Below are 12,087 nucleotides of genomic sequence, written 5' to 3' on the forward strand. Positions count from 1 at the left end.
TGAGAGAGAGAGAGAGAGAGAGAGAGAGAGAGAGAGAGAAAGAGAGAGAGAGAGAGAGAAAGAGAGAGAGAGAGAGAGAGAGAATGTACACGCATGGATTTTTTTCCATGAGTTTTAGTTAAATGTTCGCGGTGACGTTCATGGACCAGTGAGTGAATGGAAATTGAGTTGGGAGGCATTACTGTCATGATAATAGTCCTCTGTTATGGAGTTCCTCTATTATTTTATTTATTAGCGTAAACAACGAGTTGTTTGGTATGTGTACTTGATCATTCAACACGGTTTACTTTTCTGCTTCGGTTCTCTGTATGTGATAATTTTCTTACAGGGTTATGAGATGTCTTTTATTGTTGATTCTAGATATATTGTTGTCTTCTTCTCTAGTGATTGGTTTGTGGCTTTGTTCACGTAGCCGTTCCGCAAATTTGGAGTGGTTTGTCCATACTTCCAGGCTCTAATGTGTTCTTTGTATCTCACATCAAATGTTCTGCCTTTTTGTGCTATGTATCTGCTATCACAAGTGTTATACTGTAACTGAAATATACCTGCTTCTGATATATATCCGTATTTTTGTCAGTTTTGGGGTGTATTTTTTGATAGAATTGTCTGTTGTGTATGCAATGTTTATTCCCTGCTTTTGAAAATGTTGCTCAGTTCTGTGTGAGTTTGTGTTTGTACGTCATTATGTGCCACATTCCTTTTTCTCTTATGTTTTCCTGATAATTTTGTGTAGTTGTTATGTTAATGAGTGATTGTGATTGTGTACGGTCCTGTTGTGATGTTGTTAATGGTTTCTGATTATATTTTACTTCTGATTTTTTTGTTTAGTTTTGTGACTACAGCACTATTGTGCTCCTTGTTTTGGGCTATCTGCTTTAATATCTCAAGTTCGTTTTGGTAGTTTTCTTTGTTGAGTGAAACTGTATTGAGTCTATGAAGCATCTGTTGAAGTATTGCTTGCTTTGGTGAGTGTGGATGGTTCAAGTACTGGGGGATAATAGCGTCAGTTGCTGTGGGTGTATGGTGAATTTCAAACATATGCTTTTTGTTTTGCTTTTTGATTGTTATATCCAGAAAGTTTATTTGGTTGTTCTCTTCTCTTTCCATTGTGGATTTCATATTTTTATGTACCTTGTTGATGTCAGTATGCAATTTTTCAATTTTTGTTTGTGGTTCATCTATTATGCAGAGGATGTGATCCATATACCTGAACGAGTATCGTATGTTATATTCTTTTGCAGCTGTTTTTTTATCACTGGATCAGTTATAACTGGTTCCTTATATCGAAATAAGGACAACTGCTCTCAGGTAATACACTGGAGGTCCTTGTTTCGCTATTCCCTATTTCCCGGGAACGACCAGAAATTGGTCGAGGTCACTTAGGGGATGCACCCAGGCAACTGTGCAAGTTATATTTAAGATCATGACATAATTCTAAAGAAGTCACATGTCATAAAAATAGCAGCAACCCCCACTATCTCTCTTCACCCTGCCCCTTTGAAGCATGAGGATTAAGCACCCTGTAAGTGTGAGGCGTTATTATTGAGCTGGACAGCATAGGAGTCACCTGAGTCCTATTTGTCAACAACAGTATTATGTGACACCTGCAGAGACCACATCGAGTCAGATATGGAATAACTCTCATTATTCCAAATTTTACATATTTTTCACCAATTTCCCACAATGTTCCTGTTTTATAACAGGATGTATTCTGGAGCTGGGCAGCGTAGGGAGAGAGGTTGTAGCCTCTGTCTATTTGTTTAGAACTACGTTATGCCACATAAATGGGTTCTATTTGTTAACAACAGTTTTGTATTACGTGGCACCACCAGAGACTACACCCAGGCAGATATGTAAGTACTCAATGTAGTAGACAAGTGTAATGTGCTGCGAATACATAGAAAGAAAGATGCTTTATCATTTAGCTACAATATAGCAGGTCAAGAACTGGAAGCAGTTAATTCCATAAATTATATTGGAGTAGGCATCAGGAGTGATTTAAAATGGAATTATCATATAAAGTTGATCGTCGGTAAAGCAGATGCCAGTCTGAGATTCATTGGAAGAATCCTAAGGAAATGCAATCCGAAAACAAAGGAAGTTGGTTACAGTACACTTGTTTGCCCACTGCTTGAATATTGCTAACCAGTGTGGAATCCGCACCAGATAGAGTTGATAGAGGTGATAGAGAAGATCCAATGGAGAGCAGCAAGCTTCGTTACAGAATCATTTAGTAATCGCGAAAGCGTTACGGAGATGATAGATAAACTCCAGTGGAAGACTTTGCAGGAGAGACGCTCAGTAGCTCGGTACGGGCTTTTGTTGAAGGTTCGAGAACATACCTTCACCGAGGAGTCAAGCAGTATATTGCTCCCTCTTACGTATACGTATACCATGAGGATAAAATCAGAGAGATTAGAGGCCACACAGAGGCATACCGACAATCTTTCTTTCCACGAACAATACGAGACTGGAATAGAAGGGAGAACCGATAGAGGTACTCAAAGTACCCTCCGCTACGCACCGTCAGGTGGTTTGCGGAGTATGGATGTAGATGCAGATGTAGATGTAGATGTAGATGTTGGAAAAGCCTCACTGACACAGGTACGTAAGTAATGTTATTAACCCATATTTTATGCAATTTTTAGTATCTTAAGCAGTTTTACACATTGTACTCAATCATTGTACCCAATCAGTGTCAACGCGGTGTCAACATCGCCTCGCATCGAGACAAAATGTCACGTCACATGCGTGACGTCACGTCCAGACGTCACGTCACAGTTGCGCACCGTGTTGTAGCACGTCGTGATGCGTTGCGTAGAAGTCGTGAATTTGTAATTTGAGAACAATGCAGCATGTTGCCGATTTATTTATCATTCCTAAGCCACCACTCGATTAGTAGTGTTGGACGTCATAGTGTTGGAAATGAAACATTCGTACAAATAGTGGCGTCATAGAGAATTCTACACGCGCTACCAATTTCTAGCCAGAGATGCTTTATATAAGATAAATACCACACAGCAGTAGGTAATGCACCACTACACTACAAGATTATGGGACGTCACAGTAACATTTTGATGCTTCTAAGCAAAGTTTGTGTATGTGTGTAGCACAGCACTACAAAATACACCTCTATAGACGTGAGAAACGAGAATGAACTTGCACACAGGGAATCCGTCGCTCAGACTCGGTTGTGTTGGTGTGTAGCCCAGAACGCCGATGTTTGCGCATACTGCACAACAACTGCCGAAAAAGTTTCGGTATAGTCCTCTCCGGTCTGGGGTCAGGCATTGGAGCTATATCAGCCGTGGCCGAGGGATATCCTCCACATGTTAATATCAGCAGGCAGATCCCGACACGTCGATGAAAAAATGTAAGTCTGGCACACACCTAGATAACGGGGAACTCGCCCCAAAATTCGCATATCGAACGAGTGAGGCGAGATCCTGGTAGGGTATGCCACTCATCGTGCGATTGTGACCACCAGGTCGCGAATGACAGAGCTCCGCATGTTTTCCTGACATTACACCTGACCATCTCACCAGGCGAGGTAGAGAGATTTGCACAACGTATGTGTAATTTTCTCGACCCTGGCGTCTGCCACAGATGGTGCTCAATGGTTCAGTGAGAGGGTATCCCAGCACAGAAAAGCCTGTCGTAACTCGCTGGCGCCCTTGCAGTCAAACGTTGCTAACAGTTGAATCGCCAAGCACTGTCTTCCCCGCCCCACCATCCTTTCCCAATAGACCACCTGGGCGAACCAGTCGCAACTCACAGAGGAAATAGACTTACATGGTTATAAGGTTGTAGCAGTATGAGGTTCGTAGCAGTAAGGTTGTAGCAGTGAATCCCTTGTCGTTGTAAAACACTCCTTATTAACCGGAAGACTTCTACAAAGCACCAATAACGTAATGCTGGACTCGTTGCTGGTAGGATAAATGCACATGGTAGTATATGTGAACTCAAATTGGCCAAACATCTTTTTCGCGAAAAACATTACTGAGAACGGATATAGATAGGCGACATAACGTAGGGGAAAATAGAACTTGTACAGATAGATGCTCTCCTTCCTGTAGGTCTACTTTTTATTAGGGGCCTTACTGTGTGTGCGTCTTGACAAGAGAGATACTTTTTTTTTTATTATTCGTGTCAGAAGCATCATGGATACAGGAATATAAAAAAAATGAATAGCACACAGAAAAAAATTAATTACAGGCATATATATATATATATATATATATATATATATATATATATATATATATGTACACAAATATGTGTGCACAGAAACAAAATGTTATAGGCATTTGGCCCATAAGCGGGATACGTCGACAGCGTTTGGGGTTTACAACATCAGATCCTCTAAAGTGCAGTGTGAAGGACATTCAGGGCAGTTATACATGTGCTGGGTCGTCTGCACCTCTCCACAGTCGCAGAGATTAGATGTAGTAGAATATCCCCACTTCAGAAGGTTATCTCTTGACCGTGCAGTGTTGGTGCGTAGCCTGTTTAGTGATCTCCAGACCACCCAGTCCTCATCGTAACCTGGTGCCAATTCTTCCTTTGGTTCCATCCAGTGCCCTTCTCCCGACCGCTTCCATCTCTCCATCCTAGATCCAGGTTGGTCGCTAAAATCTTAGGTTGCTCTGAGAAAACTGCGTCTAGATTTCAAGCGTTTGGTGGCTGGCTGAGTTTTGTGGAGGAGGTGGCTCTCTGCCATCTCAGCCCTCGCTCTTTCACTATGGGCTGCCGCTTCTCTTCGCACTGCAGGAGGTGCAATCCCAGCAAGATGGGAGAGCTTGTCTGTTGGCGTCGGTTTCAGACATCCAGTGACGAGCCTGCAGGTCTCATTCAGAGCAATGTCGACCTGTTTAGCGCGGGTAGGGTTGTACCAGACACTGCTTGCATATTCGCCTGCTGGGAAGCAAACTGCTAGTGCTGTGGTCCTCACTACCTCTGGCTTTGCGCCCCAGGAGGAGTTCGTTATTTTCCGAAGAATATTATTTCTGCCGCTCACCTTCATTTTGGTGTTAATACAGTGCTGTTTATACGTCAGAACCCTGTCTAGGGTTACTCCTAGGTATTTGGGGTTAACGCAATGTTCGAGGAGTGTGTCCTTCCAGAAGACACGCAGCTTACGGGATGCCTGCTTGTTACGGAGATGGAAGGCGCAAACTTGTCTTTTGCTAGGGTTCAGCTTGAGTTGATTGTCGGCGTAGTACTGACAGAGCATGTCTAGCGCATCCGTGAGCTTTGTCTCAACATCCTCAAAGGAGTCACCCTGTACGGCCGTAGCACGGTCATCGGCGTAGATATAGTTTTCCGTACCAGCTGGCAGTGGTTGATCATTGGTGTATATGTTGAAAAGTAAGGGTGCCAGTACGCTGCCCTGAGGGAGACCATTTTTATGTGCCCGCCACCTGCTATGCATCCCTTGGAATTCCACAGAGAACCTACGGTTCTCTAACAGACTTCTAACTGTGGATGTGAATTTAAAGTCCCTGGTAATGGCATACAGCTTCTTCATTAGCAGACGTAAGTTAACGGTGTCATATGCGGCTGTCAAGTCTATAAAGGCGACACCGGTTATTTTCCGGTTCTCATAGCCGTCTTCAATCAGCTGCGTGAGGTTAATTACCTGAGATGTAGTGCTTTTCCCTGGGCGGAAACCTGCTTGTTGGGGGATTAGGTAGGGTTCTATGGCACTGGAGAGGCGATCCTGGAGTATTCTTTCAAAGATTTTAAAGATATGGCAGAGAAGTGATACGGGTCGGAAATTTCTGGGGTCATGAGCATTTTTGCCTGGTTTTAAAATGGCAATAACTTTAGCCTTCCTCCAGATTGTGGGAATCTGACATGTTTCCATGCAATTGTTGAACAGTTTCAGTGTTTAATCTGTTCAACAAAAATCCCGTCCAGGCTCGGGGCCTTCCTTAGCTTGCATTTCGCTATGGAGAGATACTGAATTCACATGATCCCCCTATAAGCAATAAGCAGCCCAGAGTCCGGATAAGCATTTAATAAAATATAGTAAATCTGTGTCTATAAGTATTCTTGAGATAATTACAGCCCGCGTCCATTAAACCAAAGTAGTAAGTGTCTCAGACTGTAAGTCAAAAATCGTATTTTGTCATAACACGCCAAGTAATTCCTAAACAATTTATGTACGTGACAGATAACTACTGATTCGGAGACCAATCGTAGGTACTACCATATTGGCATTGCGTTATGCAGTGGAATCGTAAAAGATCTGGAAGGGCGATGTTTCCACCAGCCATAGCTGTGAGAGCATAAGAAATCTAGTTTCACAGACATCATTCTGTAGGAAGTAAAATGGGCAGGTTAGATGGTTTCAATCATCCGGCAGATTAATTCTGAATTACAGTGTCATATTTGTTGTAAGTAGCTTTGTTTCTTTGTGTAATCGGCCATCACGTTAAAACTATAGTCATAGAGCAAATAATTTGATACAACATCATAGATCATGACTGTATTTCTTAGAAATACAGTTTCGAGGTATTACATTTTGTCACTACCGAATAACCTGTTAAAACTAGTCTTTGACAACACGTAAATATCCAGAAAAAATTAAGCGCTTATGTATTTCAATTTTAGGGGGCATGAAAGGCGTTGTAATCAACACCATCTAAGCTAGTATATCTTCCTCAATAGACAACTTGTAGGATGATCGTAGGATTGCTTATAAGATAATTTTAATACACTACGTGATCAAAAGTATCTGGACACCTATCTGAAAATGATTTATTTGTGGATACCTCCTTAGAAAGGGTTTACTAGGCTGTCCTGTAGCCAGTATCTGATAGGCGTCTCGTCTGGATCCTGGCAGAGCTATCTGAATACAGTTATGTTTGATATTAAAAAGAATGTGTACAGGGTGAAGTGACTGTTAAATGTGCTGGACAGCCACTGTTGGTAATTCTTCTATTAAATTTCTAGTCAATGAAGTCTCATGTAATCTCCACAGTTTTAACATTGTGCTGATGCATAGCTCCACCACTCTTTGGTGAACATGTGCAAGATCTGGTCAGCTCATACCAACACAGGGACCTGGGATTTGTATCTGGCTTTAAAAAGTAGATCTGCACTCATGAAGGAACCAAATGATGTCCATAAGAATTGCGCTACTCCCGCAAAGCCAACGTCGGGAGTACTTGGGCAAAGTGCAGAATCTGTAAGGCGGGGTAGGTGTTTACATATGGTGCTTGCTGGAGGATGTCTAAGGCCCATGTCAGGTTACAGTTGACACCTGTCTTGACTGCGTGTGGCAGTCTGATAGAATTGTAACTGTTGTGCGACATATGCCATTGGTAACAACAGTTCCTAGGCATTCCAAAGTACCAATGAGCCATAAACGTGCTACATATTCTTCCAATAACCTGACACCGATACACATCAACAACCAACTTGTCCACATTTATATGGCTGCTAGTGGCCGTTCCATATTTGTGGATCCAATCTAAAGCCACATGCATGTTATCATCAGCCGCCAGCACCAGGCCATCAGTATATGATTTACACTTAAATGTGTATCATCACAAATTCAGTCTTGCCGGTCAGTGACGACAGCCACAGAGTAACAGATCAAGGGCTGTCACATATTATATCATAGACAGGGGACACCATTGTCTGTCGTATCTCGATACAATGAGGGATTTCGCCATACACCCTTTCAGGAGGACTATGGAGAAGTCATGGTGGAGTGACGACGTCATGATAGTGATAAATGGCCATGGAAACCGCTTGTGCATCAAGACTTAGATTCACTCAATTGAAATCTTGATCGAAGTTTACCGACAATAGTGCTGCATGGCTGCGGCACGTCTTTGCTAGGGCGATCATATCGTGATAGTCACCAAGCGCCTTCTGGATGTTGTTATTAATTCCTGACAGACACCAGTCACTCGGGATGCCATCGTATAGCTGGTGCTCCTATAAAATTTCAAAGAGGTCCCACTGATTTATTCACTGCTCCCCTATCAAAGGCCTCCTTCACTTCATCCTCAGTAATCTACTTCGTCAGCAGTGCTTCCATCTCTGGTTCAATGGTGCCGAAAATCATATGTGTAACCTCGATATCCACTGCAGCATCAAATTGACAGTAATGTTCTACAAAGTCATTGCCTATTTCTTGTTGCGACGTTAGGTGTGTGCCATCATTCAGAGCATGTATCAGGGCTCTTCATCGTCTTTTGCTTTTTTGATGATATTATACATTAATTGGTGTTCTCCTGTAAGATAGTTTAGTGTCCATGCCTGCAGCAATGCACCTCCGAGGTGGCATTATGGGTTTAATATCGGCCTTAGTTCGTTGTATCCCGACTTGCCACTCTGGAGGAAGTGCTTGGTCAGTGCACTCCTATAGCACTGTGAAACAGAAGTCCATCGTATGACGTCGTCACACTGCCTGCTCACGGCCGTATGTCATCATTTCACAGCATAGCACCAGTTTGGCACAAACCATGCGCTAATGTAGGGTCTCGGGATGCGCCGTACGGTGTCGTTTGCAATATTTCCAAGTAAGGACTGTCTCTGAGGTCAGCGACATTCAATTTCCAAGGACCGCAACTCCGGCACGCCTGCTGCTGCTGGAGGGACGTCATACATTAAATGGCTTATCGTTGACGTAGCCTACGGGCTACAGTTCCGCATTGGAGACCTCAGTGTTAACATTATGTGTAACAAACTCTGATCAGCCAGAGCATCCCGACTAGTGACTTGCAATCGATATAAGCCCGTAACGGCCATAGCAGCGTCACCTGGCTGGAATGACTGCTAGTCACACACACGCACGTTGCATGTAGCATTGGTGAGTGTGCTGTTCATGTGTGGAATGGGGAATGTGCGCAATCTATGTGAGTCTGGCCGAGGGCATATGTGACGGCTTGGAGTCTCGGCACGAATATTTAGGAAACTGCACGACTTGTCGGGTGTACGAGAAGTGCTGTGGCGAGTTTCTTCAACACGTGGTGGAAACAAGGTGAAACCATGTCCAGACGTCGTGTGATTGGGTGGTCACCACTCATTACAGTTGCCTTATGTCGTAGACTATGCCGACTGCTAAAACAAGACAGGCAGCTAACTGTGGTGGAATTAACTTCAGATTTTGATGCTACGCACAGTACAAGCGAGTCTGAAAACTCCTAACGGTGGGCCTCTGGAGGACGGCCCATGCATATACCAATGTTAACAACACGTCAGCAACTATGACTGAAATGGGCACACGACCATCGGCATTGGAAGTTGGCGCAGTGACAGAGCATTGTATGGTCTGATGAACCCCGATACCTTTCTTACCACGCCGATGCTAGTGCGAGAATGCTTCATCTTCCAGGTGAGCAGTTACTTGACACCTGTACTGCAGGATGGAGACAAGCTGGTGGTGGTTCTATTACGGTCTGTCGAACATTTACGTCTGAGGGACCATGATGGCTTATGAGTGTCATAAGCTGATTGCAGAGCACGTGCATGATTTCATGATGATTATGTCTTCTGACGGCTATGGTATTTTTCAACAAGATTATGCGCCATGCGACAAGGCCAGGAGAGTGATAGATTGTTTCGGACAACACAGTGGCGAGTTTCAGTTGATGTGTCGGCCTTTCAACTCCCTATATCTGAAGTCGATCGAACACATCTAGAATGTGAACCACCATGTCAGAGTTCATCGGCCCCTCCCCGAAATTTACAAGAATTGAGTGACCTGTGTGTGCAGATGTGGTGCCAACTTCCTCCAGCCACCTAACAATGTCTCACTGCTTCCACGCCACGACACATCGCTGTTGTTATCCGTGTCAAAGGTAGACATACAGGTTATTAGGTAGGTATTCATAATGATGTGGCTGACCAGTGTACAGTCCATGGAGGCGACTATCAGAAACACTCGTTACATGAGTGTATCAGGGATGGAGGACATGGTCATGTTCCCACATGTCAAAAAAATGCATATTCTGTGTCAAAATTCGTAGTTCTGGGCACGGGGTGCATCGAGAAAAGTATTTTTTCGGTGCAAGTACACAATTAAAATCGCCGCCTAGGATAAAATAGTCGTATCATCGTTGTAACAGCGAGGCAATTTCTTCCGTGAAGAAGCGGGAACGCTCTTCCGTTCCGTCGGTACTCAACAATACATAGATATAGCGGATGGTAGAAGATATCCCCTACCGTGATGCCTTCCGTAAGAAGTTTTGTAATGCTCCTCCCAGTTTTGATGGCACGTAATACTTAGGCTTTATACCTGCACATGATGGGAAATTCGTCGATGTACACTTCTTGTAGGACGACGATGTCTATGTCCGCCGTTTATAGCACAAATTTAAGTAAATACATCCTTCTTTGCGTTGATATTGAGAGCGGCAAGCCAATATGCTTGTCTTCGTCCTATGTTCTTATCTCTATCGCACATGTCAGCTTATGTCATCTGAATTTGTATTGGCACATTGTGTGGCTCTGTTGTGTCTGCCGGCATTGGTTATAGTGCTAACTTAGAGGGGCGCCACCCCTACCGTATTGCCTGTTGCAACCATCAGCGTACCACCTTCACAGTTAGCCCAGTCTGCCAGGGACAAGTTTGCCTTCGTCTCGGTCTTGCCAGTCCCATCTCTCTGTGTCGTCTTTTCTAGTACCATGGATTGGTAATGGATTGACGGTAGCTCTGCGTTATCGAGCTCTTCAAGGCTATTCTACTGCCGATACCGTGGTGTTCTGTTCTGTATCCCGCCTGAAAGAAGGCGCGTGGGTCTGCTACTGAAAACTGAAAGGTTGGCCGAATGAAGGAAGTGAGTAGGAGCAGGAAAAGATAATACACGTGGATACTGCAAGAAAGTAAAACTGGTTTATTGGTGCATGAATATTTACAGGACATACATAACTTTGTAAAGATGAGCAAGCCTTAAATCCGTCGTATGTAGAGCAAAGCTGAAGCGAAGTCTCCCGGCTGTCTGCTCTTCATGAAATGGGCAGAATCTGCAGGGGAGCTCATAGATCTGGACAGCGCCTGCTAGAGGGCGCTATCGTCGGTGTCGCTCGTAGTGCCAGCTTAAGTATCTATACCTACGCCGTGGCATCGTGGATATCGATACCACATTCTGGATGTAACGTCTCGGTTTCCTGTGTTATGTAGCCCGCGTCTTGGCCCATTGTTGATGGTCGCCTTTCGTATGTAGCTTCGTTAGTCACGTTGTGGCTTAGAGCTCTTCTATTCCCGAATCGTCGCAGCATATCTTCATTGGTTACTCGACCAACCTACGCTGGAAAGCTAATCAAACTGATACACCTGCGTAAAATCGCGTAGGACCTCCGCGAACGTGCAGAAGTGCCGCAACACGAAGTAGCATAGGGACGACTACTGTCTGAAGTGGTACTGCAGGGAACTGACACCATGAATCCTGCTGGACTGTCCACTCTGAAGCAATTTTGGACGTATGGAGTGTCACATTGTGCTAATGGAATTGCCCAAATTAGTCGGAATGCACAGTGAACATGAATGGATGCAGGTGATCAGACAGGATGTTTACTTACGTGTCACGTATCACAGTCGTATCTAGACGTACCAGGGGTCCCATATCACTCTAACTGCACACGCCCACACCGATACAGAGCCCCCACCAGCTTGAACAGTGCCCTGCTGACATGCAGGGTCCAGTGATTCATGAGGTTGTCTCCATACTCGTAGACGTCCATCCGCTTGATACAATTTCAAACGAGACTCGTCCAATCCTGCAACATGTTTCCAGTCATCAACAGTCCAATGTCGGTGTTCACGGGCCCAGGCGATGTGTAAAGTTTTGTGTAGTGAAGTCATCAAGGGTACACAGGTGGGCCTTTGCATCTGAAAGCCCATATCGAAGATGTTTCGTTGAATGGTTCGTGCGCTGACACTTGTTGATGGCGCAGCACTGAAATCTGGGAAGGGCGCTAATGACCTTAGTAGGTGACGCCCCAAACACAAAAAAAACCATTGAACGATTCTCTTCAGTCGTCGTTGGTCCCATTGTTGGGGTCCTTTTCCAGCTTCCGTGGTGTCAGAGGTTTGATGTTTTACCGGATTGCTGACTTTCACGGTACACT

At 44.2% G+C, this 12,087-nt stretch overlaps 1 long non-coding RNA gene across 1 annotated transcript in view; it reads right to left on the reverse strand.

The window, feature by feature from the left end:
* The window catches only part of LOC126191489 (uncharacterized), a 93,306-nt gene that overhangs the window by 58,011 nt on the left and 23,208 nt on the right, over nt 1-12,087 (reverse strand). The window lies entirely within an intron of this gene.

The sequence above is a fragment of the Schistocerca cancellata genome, chromosome 6, assembly GCF_023864275.1.
Source record: "Schistocerca cancellata isolate TAMUIC-IGC-003103 chromosome 6, iqSchCanc2.1, whole genome shotgun sequence".
Lineage (NCBI taxonomy): Eukaryota > Metazoa > Arthropoda > Insecta > Orthoptera > Acrididae > Schistocerca > Schistocerca cancellata.